The sequence below is a fragment of the Triticum aestivum genome, chromosome 1B (genome assembly GCF_018294505.1).
Source record: "Triticum aestivum cultivar Chinese Spring chromosome 1B, IWGSC CS RefSeq v2.1, whole genome shotgun sequence".
Lineage (NCBI taxonomy): Eukaryota > Viridiplantae > Streptophyta > Magnoliopsida > Poales > Poaceae > Triticum > Triticum aestivum.
This window is the reverse complement of record NC_057795.1, coordinates 623,631,616-623,642,010: the sequence shown is the minus strand read 5'-3', so window position 1 is coordinate 623,642,010 and position 10,395 is coordinate 623,631,616. Positions and strand designations below refer to the sequence as shown.

At 47.4% G+C, this 10,395-nt stretch overlaps 2 pseudogenes; one reads left to right on the top strand and one right to left on the bottom strand.

Annotated features, from left to right (window-relative positions):
- Positions 1-3,666: 3,666 nt before the first annotated feature.
- Positions 3,667-4,616, bottom strand: LOC123080717 (myb-related protein Hv33-like; annotated as a pseudogene).
- A 136-nt stretch (positions 4,617-4,752) lies between these two features.
- LOC123080707 (myb-related protein Hv33-like) lies at positions 4,753-5,883 on the top strand (annotated as a pseudogene).
- Positions 5,884-10,395: the final 4,512 nt, after the last annotated feature.

The window sequence follows — 10,395 nt, the reverse complement described above, 5'->3', positions numbered from 1 at the left end:
ACTTCCAAGAGATGACGTCGAAGAAGTTGCATAGGCCAAATAGCGTTTCACGGACGTGCGCGTCCATGATCCCACGGATTGCAACTGGAAGTATCTGCGTCATCAGCACGTGACAGTCGTGAGACTTCATCCCGCTGAACTTCTGCTTCGCTGGGTCTAGGTATCTGCTTATCTTCCCCGCGTAACCGTAAGGAAGTTTTACTCCTAGGAGGCAGGTGAAAAACTGCTCGATCTCCTCCTGACTTAGAGTGAAGCACGCGGGAGGGTAGTCATTTCCGGTCTTCTTGGCCTTTTTGCCTTTGCGACGACTTTCTGTGTCCTGCTTCGCCTCATCATCATCATCATCATCATCATCATCATCATCATCATCATCATCATCATCATCATCATCATCATCATATATAGCGTGAAGCTCCTGCCTGATGCCCATTGATTTCAAGTCTGCCCTTGCTTCCGGCCCATCTTTGGTCCTCTCTGGCATGTTGAGCAGGGTACCAAGCAGACTCTCGCACATGTTGTTCGTGATATGCATGACATCAAGGCTGTGAGGCACACGGTGGATCTTCCAGTACGGCAAGTCCCAGAAAACAGACCTCGTTTTCCATACCTTCAGCAGCGGCTCTGGCGCCTTTCGCTTCTTTCCCGGCTCTGGCGCCTTTTGCTTCTTTCCCGACAGTAGGCAGTCTTTCCAATTTTTCAACAGCTTCTTGTATCGAGTGACACCACACACCGGACATATGGTAGACTCCGCGTGCTCGTCCCGACAAATGATGCAATTGTTCATGCACACATGGTATTTCACGTGCGGTAAATCCAGAGGACACACGATTTTCTTCGCCTCCTCCAAACTGGTCGGGCACTTGTTCCCCTTGGGAAGACGTTCGTGCCAGAATGACATGTTCTCGTCGAAGCATGCGTCGGTCATTTTGTGTTTTACCTTCATCTCCAGAGCCATGAGCGTTACTTTCAGGCGGGTATCCTCAGGCCTGCATCCTTCATACAATGGAGTAACCGCGTCTAACTCAAGTTGATCCATCTTGGCTTTCTCTCGGGCGGCAGCTCTTGCGTTATCCGTCTGCTTGAGAAGCAACTCTTGAATATGAGGGTCCTGCACCCAGCCCATCGATGGTCCAGCGTCGTCTGCTCCGCCGGCATCATCATCATGTCCTGCATCTTCTACATGATGACTGTGTACAGCATCACCGTCGTGATCATCTCCTGGGGATTCTTCGTCTTCTCGCCCCCCCGAGCCGCGGTGGTTGTCTTGCTGCCCTTCCTCATTTCTTGCCCGGCCCCCATGGATGACTTCGTAGTCATCTTCATCACCTTGCCACCGATAGCCATCCATGAAACCACGCAAGAGCAGGTGGTCCCGCACCTGCCCGGAATCCGGGTCCGCAATAAGGCTATTCAGCTTGCATCTTCGACACGGACATCTTATCTCCGTCTCGTTCTTTTGAAGCATCTCGGCCTTCGCGGACCTCAAAAACCTATTCACGATGCCTTCGGTCATCGTGCGGACCATGGTCGCCTGCGGGGTAGAGCAAAACGATATTTTAGAACCAAGAAAAAATTTGGCATGACTTTCCCTAAAAATAGGACCAAAAAGAATGCTTAATGCCAAAATTCTCGCCGAAACGGAAATGAATCAACATTCCGGCAAAATATTGGCAACTATCGCATTTCAAATACCGGTACACCTCCAAACACAAACACATATGCAACACCACAAACATATGCAACACCAGGAACATACATAGATCTAGCTAGGGCATAAAAAGTGCATGTGCACATTGTTGTAGGGAGAACAACATAAATATAGCTTCCCCCCTTACTTACCTAGCAAAACAAGGTAACTTACCACTTAATTTGAATGAATCTATGGTGGAAATGAGGTGAAAAAGAGGAGGCACCCGAGACAAGGAGGAGGCGGTGGAGAGAATGAAGTGAGGAGAAAGTGAGTGTGGGAGGAGAGGCTTCTAAAATATCTTGTTGCTGCGCACTTACTAATGGCGCACCAACAACAAATGCGCCATTAGTAATCCAGGTTACTAATGGCGCACCCCCTGGTGGTGCGCCATTAGTACTTTTGCAAAAAAAGGAATTAAAACAATAATAAAAAAAATAACATTAGTGGCGCACCTTCTGGCTGGTGCGCCATTACTAGTTACAACTAGTAATGCCGCACCACCAGAGGATGCGCCATTAGTATGTTTGGACAGGCGCACTAGTTCAAAAAAATTTTTTGGTACTAATGGCGCACCGTGGGTAGGGTGCGCCATTAGTAGTTTCAACACTAATGGCGCATCAGAGGGTGGTGCGCCATTAGTATATACTAATGGCGCACCACATATCTGGTGCGCCATTAGTGTCAATTCCATCTATAGCCCTTTTCCTAGTAGTGGGAGGAGGCTCGAGGGCGCTGGTGGGCTTCAGAGGCGAGGTTGATATGCGCGGGCGTGGGACGCCGGACATACCCAGGTTCGAGGCTCTCCGGAGAGATAACACCCCTAGTCCTGCCGAGTTTAGTTGGATGGCTGATAGTACAATGTCGCTCCTGGAACAGTTGGAGGAGGAAGGAGGCTGGCCAAGGCTTCGGCTGCTCCTTCTCCTTGGTGTTGCTATGTAGTGGCTAGTCCTATCTTGCTTGTTCTATCTCGTGTTCATGCAATGCTCATTCTCGCAATCTCTCTGCTACTGCCCCTGTAGGCGTGGACTCCTGGGGGGTTTTATAGATCAACCCACCCAGGGTTACAATGGTAATATGCCGAGTCGGTGGGTCCGTATTGTCGGCGTCCGGGGTACCGGGCTGGGTCCCGCTTGGGGGCTTGTGGTTCGCCGGGTTCCCCTAGGTGCGGATCCCGCGTGCCTAGGGGGACTGTGCGCCGTCTTGTCGATCATCATGGCGTGGCCGAGTCGAGCCGCGCACAGTGTTCTCCGTCAGGCCGCCGCTTGTTGTCGTCAGCGGTGAGAGCGGGAACACTGTTGCCGTGCCAGCCCTGGTCAGCGGGTAGGTAAGGGGCACAGTTGCCACGCTCTGGCTGACCACAGGCATGGGCGGGGGCACTGTAGTCTTGGTCATCAATGATTGAGCTCTCGTCCCATCGTGCGGCCTGGATGGAACGGGAGCTGACCCGTGACTGGGTTGCCGTGGATGCCACGGGTGGGTTGGCTTGCTGGGGAAGCCAAGGTTGCGCCGGGTTGAGTTGCCTTGCGCCAGCCGCTGCGGCCGGGTCGGCGTACCTTGCCGACTCGAGGGTCTTGGCCGGGTTGCGCGCCTTGCCGGGTCGAGCGACCCGGCCTGGCGCACGCCGGTTTGCGGGGCGATGCGGGCCCCGCTGTTTTTGAAATAGATCCGGGTTCCGTTGCCTGCCTGGGGTTCATTCCCCCGACATGGCCGGTAGTGTTCGGGCCTTCTCATACCCGTCCTAGATTTCAGTTGGATATGAGCGATGCCGGTTAATCCGGAAATATAGAGCCGATTTGAAGAGTCCGAGTGTAGACGGTCTAATAAAATACTCGTTGCCTACTCAGCATGCTACAGGAAGCAAACCAATGTGCCTATAAAAATGGTACTGCTCTGTGCTGCAAATTACTGCTCGAACTCCCGATGTAGCACCAACTTGCGATCTAATGGAGGGAGAAAGAAAAGTCAGAACTATTTGTTTAAGTTGAAGTCGAAATGAGGCTCTGTTCTGGGCAGGACAGCGAGAGCTTGTGCTCCAGCGGTGCGTCGTGTTGCCGCTCCATCTCCCCCTTGGCCCAGGGCGGCACCTCGCCGTCGAGAATGCTGCCCACCTCGCCGCCGTAGTTTCAGTTGCTGTTGTTGCTCGAGCTCTCCCCGTGGGCCGTAGCCCAGGTTCTCCGACATGTCCAGCACGCAGCTGTAGTCGGCCGCGCCAAATCGCATCATCGTCCACGCCCTCCTTGCCGCCGCCAAATAGGCCGTACAATGCTGCCGCGCCAAGGGTCGGCGAACCCGTCGCCATAGTCGGTGCACACCGGGAACGGGTTGAATACCACCGGTTGTTCGGAGCGAGGCTGCCGTCGAACCGCCGCGGAAAGGGGTTTACGGTCATCCTCTTCCGCGTCCGGCAACGCCTACGTGGCCGTGTCCGCGGCGGCCATGGGCTTGTGCATGGCGGGGTCGATGCCTTGCTGCCGGAGCTTCTTCTTGATGCAGCTGTTCCAGAAGTTCTTGATCTTGTTGTCTGTCCGGCCCGGCAGGTGCGACGCGATCTGAGACCACCTGCAAGCACACACGCATCAGTAATTCGGTACGTTGTCCCAAATCTTTCTGCTAGCTCGATCGATTTTCGCACTGTGAAATTAATATGACCTGAATGCATTGCGCGGACGGACGGACCTGTTCCCTAGGACCTCATGGAGATTGACAAGCAGCCGCGCTTAGGACGGGGCGGAGGTAGTTGAGCCACCGGAGGCGGCAGCTCTTGCCGCATCGGTGCACCCCGGCCAGCCTGGGGACGGAGCTCCAGCAACAGACGCCGTGCCGGATCCCGGATGATGTGGTTGTAGAGCTTCTCGTCTTTCTCGGGCGACCACAACCCCTTCCGGAGCTTGGGCTGCTGTCCCCCGCCGGACGACGGACGTCCCATACTCCCATTGATTCGTCTGCGGTAGCTGCTGGCCGGACTTGTAGCTACTTCCACGATCGAGCTAAGCAGCTAGCCAATGTCGATGGTTGTACACTAATGTAATGGGGATCGGTCAACCCTTGCTTCGTCCCGATCGATGGTTGCATCTTGCCTGCTACTACATATGATCGGGTATATCTGGGAGAATCGTGAGTGAGAAGCCGCAAGCCCAGTAAGCCCGACGACGAGTAGCCCCCTCCCGCCGACGTGCCAGCGCCGCCAGCAGGGTCCGACAAACCTGTAGACTTGGTTGCAGGTAGCTTTAGAGTAGTAACTTATTGCTAGGCGTAGATTTTCGCGTCGAGCGAGCCGGTCTTGTACTCGTGTTCCCCAGTTAAGTTTACAATCTAGTACTGTACTAGTGTACTTCTTTCTTGAACCACACCTGCTGCCAATTTGTATTCTTTTTTGAACCTCACCTGCTGTCGATTCATTCATCCTAGTACGTACTTGGGTAGTGCATGGATGTGCCTGCGACCACGAGTACATTAATTTTGCAGTGCTCTCGCGTTCAAGCAGAGTGAGTGGGCTGAAAGCCTGAAAGATTTGGGATAACATGCTGTGAGGCGTCATGCGTGTGTGCTTGCAGTTGCAGGTGGTCACAGATCGCGTCGCACCTGCCGGGCCGGACGGACAACGAGATCAAGAACTTCTGGAACAGCTGCATCAGAAGAAGCTCCGCCAGCAAGGCATCGACCCCGCCACGCACAAGCCTATGGCTGTCGCCGACACGGCCACGGCCGCATTGCCGGACGCGGAAGAGGATGACCGTAAGCCCCCTGCCGCGGAGGCTGACGACAGACTCCGTCCGAAGCAGCCGGCGGTGTTCGACTTCGACCCCTTCCCCGTGTGCGCCGCCGACTTCGGCAGCAGGTTCGTCGAGGACCTCGGCGCGGCGAACGCTGCGGCATTGTATGGCCAGTTCGGCGGCGGCATGGGCGGAGGACGACGCCGAGTTCGGCGCCGGCGACTACAGCTACGTGCTGGACGTGTCGGAGAACCTGGGCTACAGGGAGACCTCGGGCAACAGCAGCAACTGGAACTACGTCGGCGAGGTGGGCAGCGTGCTCGACGGCGAGGTGCTGCACTGGGCCAGCGCTGCCGGGCTCCGCGGACATGGAGTGGCAGCACGACGCGCCGCTGCTCGCTGGAGCACAGGTTCTCGCTGCCGTGCCAATAACAGAGCCTCGTCGCAAGTTTCGATTTCAACTTGGAACCATACTTCTGATCCTTTCTTTCTTCTTTCATTTTTTACCCTGTTATAAATTATCTCGATTCTCACCAAACATGAAACACCTCGCTAGATGGTCCACGGACATGATTGTAATTTTATTACTTTCTGTTATTCTCTATACTGTCATAATAAAAAAAATTAAATAGATTGAAAGTTTCTCGAAAAAAACAGAATACAAATGAATAGGAATTGTACGTATCATATAAGTTTGATTTCTCAGAAATGACAGTACAGTACATTCGTAGAGTTTGCACACGAGAACATTGTTGTATATACTATAGTAATTAAACACTTGAAAAAGTAAACATTTATACTACTCTGCATGACCTCACTATCTACTTGGAAAAATTATAGTTGCCTATTATATTGTCATATGCGGAGTGTAAATTACCGGAGTCTCGGCATACAGCCTCTATTCCTGAGTATCATACAAAAACTAGCAAAAATCACTCGAGGTAAACTTAGTGTTCGGTAAAGTGTGCCATTTGCCGAGCGCAAACAAAACACACTCGACATAGATAGCAAGTTGGGCAAAGGTGGCAAAAACATTCGGCATAGACAACACGCTCCGCTTATCCTTTTGGATCATTTTTTTTGAGAAAAAATGTAGTAAACATAAACCGAGTGCTTGACAATTTACACCGGGTGTATCCTTTTGTATTATTTTTGGACAGTGCTAACTTTCGGATGTCCTAATTTTAGTGATAGATCTGGACGAATCGTTCCCCCTCGTGATTGCTATCATCGCACGCTGATTGCTTTGCTTCTTTTAGAAGTGCTAGAAAGAGCACTTGAACCCAGGTCTATTCATTAGACATTGAGCCCAATAACCAATTAAGCCACCTTTAGTTATTGTCTATTGTATATACAAGGTTATTTGGACCTTTCTTTTTTTGTCATATCGGTAATAATAATACTTTTTGCTTGGTAACTTTTGCATGACCAGCGTGATAATTATGACATGAGCAATATGATAACTATACTATGATAACCCTGATAACAACATTATGAGAAGGTTAATGACTATATCATGAGAAGCGTGATAACTTTAGAATGGGGCAGTGGTAACTTTACACTGCGGTATGTTTCGACAAATTTTTTTCCTTGATGAAAGTTACCATGGTGTTTAAACTTAAGATATTAGGGCTGTGGCCCGTAAAATTACCATAAGCTTACATGGAAATTGCAAGAGTAGTTATGTTTCACCATTTTTTCCTCAAAGTCAAAGTTACCGTGGTGGTTGAACGTAAGTTATGAGGTCCGCGGTGCATAAATGACCATTGATATTTACACAGTAGTTACCGGGGCATGTTTCAACATATTTTTTCCCATGGGTAAAATGTTACCAATGGGTTGTATGTAAGTTATGGGGTGTCTGTTCCGTAAATTACCATGCTATTTACACTTAAGTTATCAGGTTATATTTCTACAACTTTTTTCGCCTATGGTTAAAAGTTATCAATGTGTTTATATGTAAGTTATCAGGTCTATTGTGTATAAATTATCATCTTATTTACACATAAATTACTGGGGTATGTTTCAACAACTTTTTATGACTGGATAAAAAGTTATCAATTTGTTTCGATGTACATTATCAGGTCTACAATGCATAAACTGTTATGATATTAACACAAAAAGTTGCCGGGGGATGTTTCAACAAAAAAACATTCTCCGGGTGAAAGTTAACATGTCGTTTGTATGTAATTACATATGAGTTATCGAGGGTACATTTAGAACAAAAAAATTAATCTCGGCCCACAATTACCATGGTGTTTATACATAAATGATCGGATGCATGTTTCAATAAAAAAAATCAGGACAAGAAAGTTATCACGTCTGGGCGAAGTAAGTTATGAGGTCTATTGTACGTATATACCAAGTTATTTATACATGAGTTACCGGGTGTGTTTTTCAAGAAAAAAATCTCCGGCTCAAAAGTTACCACGTTTCCGCTAAGTAAGTTATCAGCTCTGCATTTGTAAATTATCACGATATTTACACAGTAGTTACCAGAGGTATGTTTCAGCAGGAAAAAAATCCGGTTTAAAGTTAACACCATTTTTGCATGTAAGTTGTTAGATTTGCGATGCGTAAATTATCATGCAATTCACAACTGAAAGTTGCGAAGAATGTTTTAACAAGTTTTTAAGGGTCAAAGTTACGACATGTGAGGACTTAGGTTTGATTCTCACTCACCACAACAATTTTTGTTCATTTAAAAATTTGTGAAAAATATGGTAGAACATATGAGATGCAGGCCTTATTTTATCTCAGAAAAATCATTCAAGGGCAGCGACTCGACCCATGTTGAATGCGAGCAGAATCCGCTTTTACAAATGTACAAAATGAACTTAACTACTAATCAATCACAACAACTACTCAGAGCAGATGGTTACTGCAGGAAGTTAGATTTCTCGATTTTTTTATATTTCCATATTTTTTTAGTTCACAATGTTCTTTTTTATTAGTTTTCCCTACCATTTTGTGTTTTTATCGTATTCTCTCTTCCCCTCTCTTTCGCACCCATTGTTTCCCATTAGAATTCCACACCACATAATCCCCTCTTTTTCTTTACCCTCTGTTTTCACGTCTCTTTTTTCAACGTAATTTGTCTACTTCAAAGTTGTTTATTAGCTTTGTCGTATTTACACAACCCTTGTATACCCATGTTAGGACCCCATCCAGAAGGAGAAGCGGTTCCAACCATCTCGCCGGAAGGATCTAGCTCTCGACTGGGAGCGCGTCCGGGTTCGTTCCTCTGTTACACTCGAAACTTTTTATACGATCAACTGAGTGTATTCCATGGCACATGGAAAGTCCTGACCTTTTTCAAGGCCTGTCAGTCATGTTCCAGACATTTACCGCATTTCTAGGCTTTTAAGGGCGGAAATTTAAGATCTAACATGTGGTCAAATGAAATTACGATTAGAAATGGGCTCAAAATCCATGTTTGGTTCTTGACTAGGCCCTATGTGTCCAAAGAGGAGGGAAGCCCCGACACAGGCGGCGAAGGCTAGAACGCAAGCATGTGATTTCCTGCCATTTAAATCCACAAAAATTCATGTGAGGCCTAAAATTCATGGGACCCGGTGCGATGTCACATATGGGCCCTAGAAGGTGTGGTAAAAATTTGAGAGCATTTCATAGAAGCCGTCACGGAGGCTATGTGAAAAGGCACCTTCTTGCAAAAAAGATCTAGCTTTCGAGAGGGATCTTGTCCAGATTGTGAAGGAATTGCAGGGCTCATTCCTCTGTTGGCCTCAAAACTTTTCCTGCAGTCAACAGAGGTTGTTCCATGGAACATGATAGGTTCTGGCCTTTTTGTGCATTTACTGCATTTCTAGGTTTTAATGCTGGAAATTCGAGATCTAACATGTTGCGACATCAAATTATGGTGGCAAATGGGGTGGAAGTCCCTATATGTGACATTTCATCCATGACTAGGGCCCTATGCATCCAAACCGGGGGGGGGGGGCACATTGGAAGCCAATGCTAGGCCACAAGAGAAAATAGCCCCTAGAGGATGCAATAAAAATTTGAGAGTGTTTCGCAGAAAGCTTCATGGAGGTTGTGTGGAAACGGGACCATCTCCCAGGAAGTTCTAGCATTTGAGAGGGAACACATCCGGTTTGTGATGGGTGTGCGGGGCTCGTTTGTCCGTTGGCCTCGAAACGTTTTCTACAGTCAACAAAGATAATTACATGGCAGATGTTAGGTTCTTACCTTTCTGGTGTCAGTCTATCATATTTCAAACATTTACTGCATTTCTAGGGTTTTATTGCCAAAAAGTCAAGATCTGACCCACTGTCACGTTAAATCATGGAAATAAATGGGTTGAAAGTCCATACATGTGGTCTTTGGTCCATAACCAAGCCTTGTACATCCAAATAACCAAATATTCATGCGACTTGGTGTGGTGTCATCATATGACACTTGAAGGGTGTGGTAAAAATTTGAGAGCGTTTTGCAGAAGCCTTCATGGAGGTTGTGTGGAGTGGGGGCATTTCTTTGCATTAATCTTATGGGTTGTGTCAATTTGTTAAAGCATGCCTTAGACATGATCTTACTAACTGTTAGTCACGGGTTACCCTAGAAGCAATGTTTACACTATAAGAATTGGTTTCAAGAAAGAATTGACAAGGTAGCTGATATATCTCAAATGTATTTATAATTTCTGATTGTTTCATGCTATGTTTATATCACTTTATCATAGTTTGGCACCTATTTTTATTTATTTTTGACTAACCTATTAACTTAGTAGTGTTATGGATTTTCTCTTTATAAAATATACTTAACATGGATAAACTTATAACTACTGATATAACTTTGCAAATGGATGATAAAACCACCACCATACATATAGGCATATGTGAGAATGTGCCTGTTATGGATGCTAATGTTTTGATCTTAACAAATGGTGTTGTACTTGAGATGCTTGAGGATGACAACTTGTCTATCATTCTCGCGGGACCTTTTCTTAATACTGCAGGGTTGTCATTCGTTACA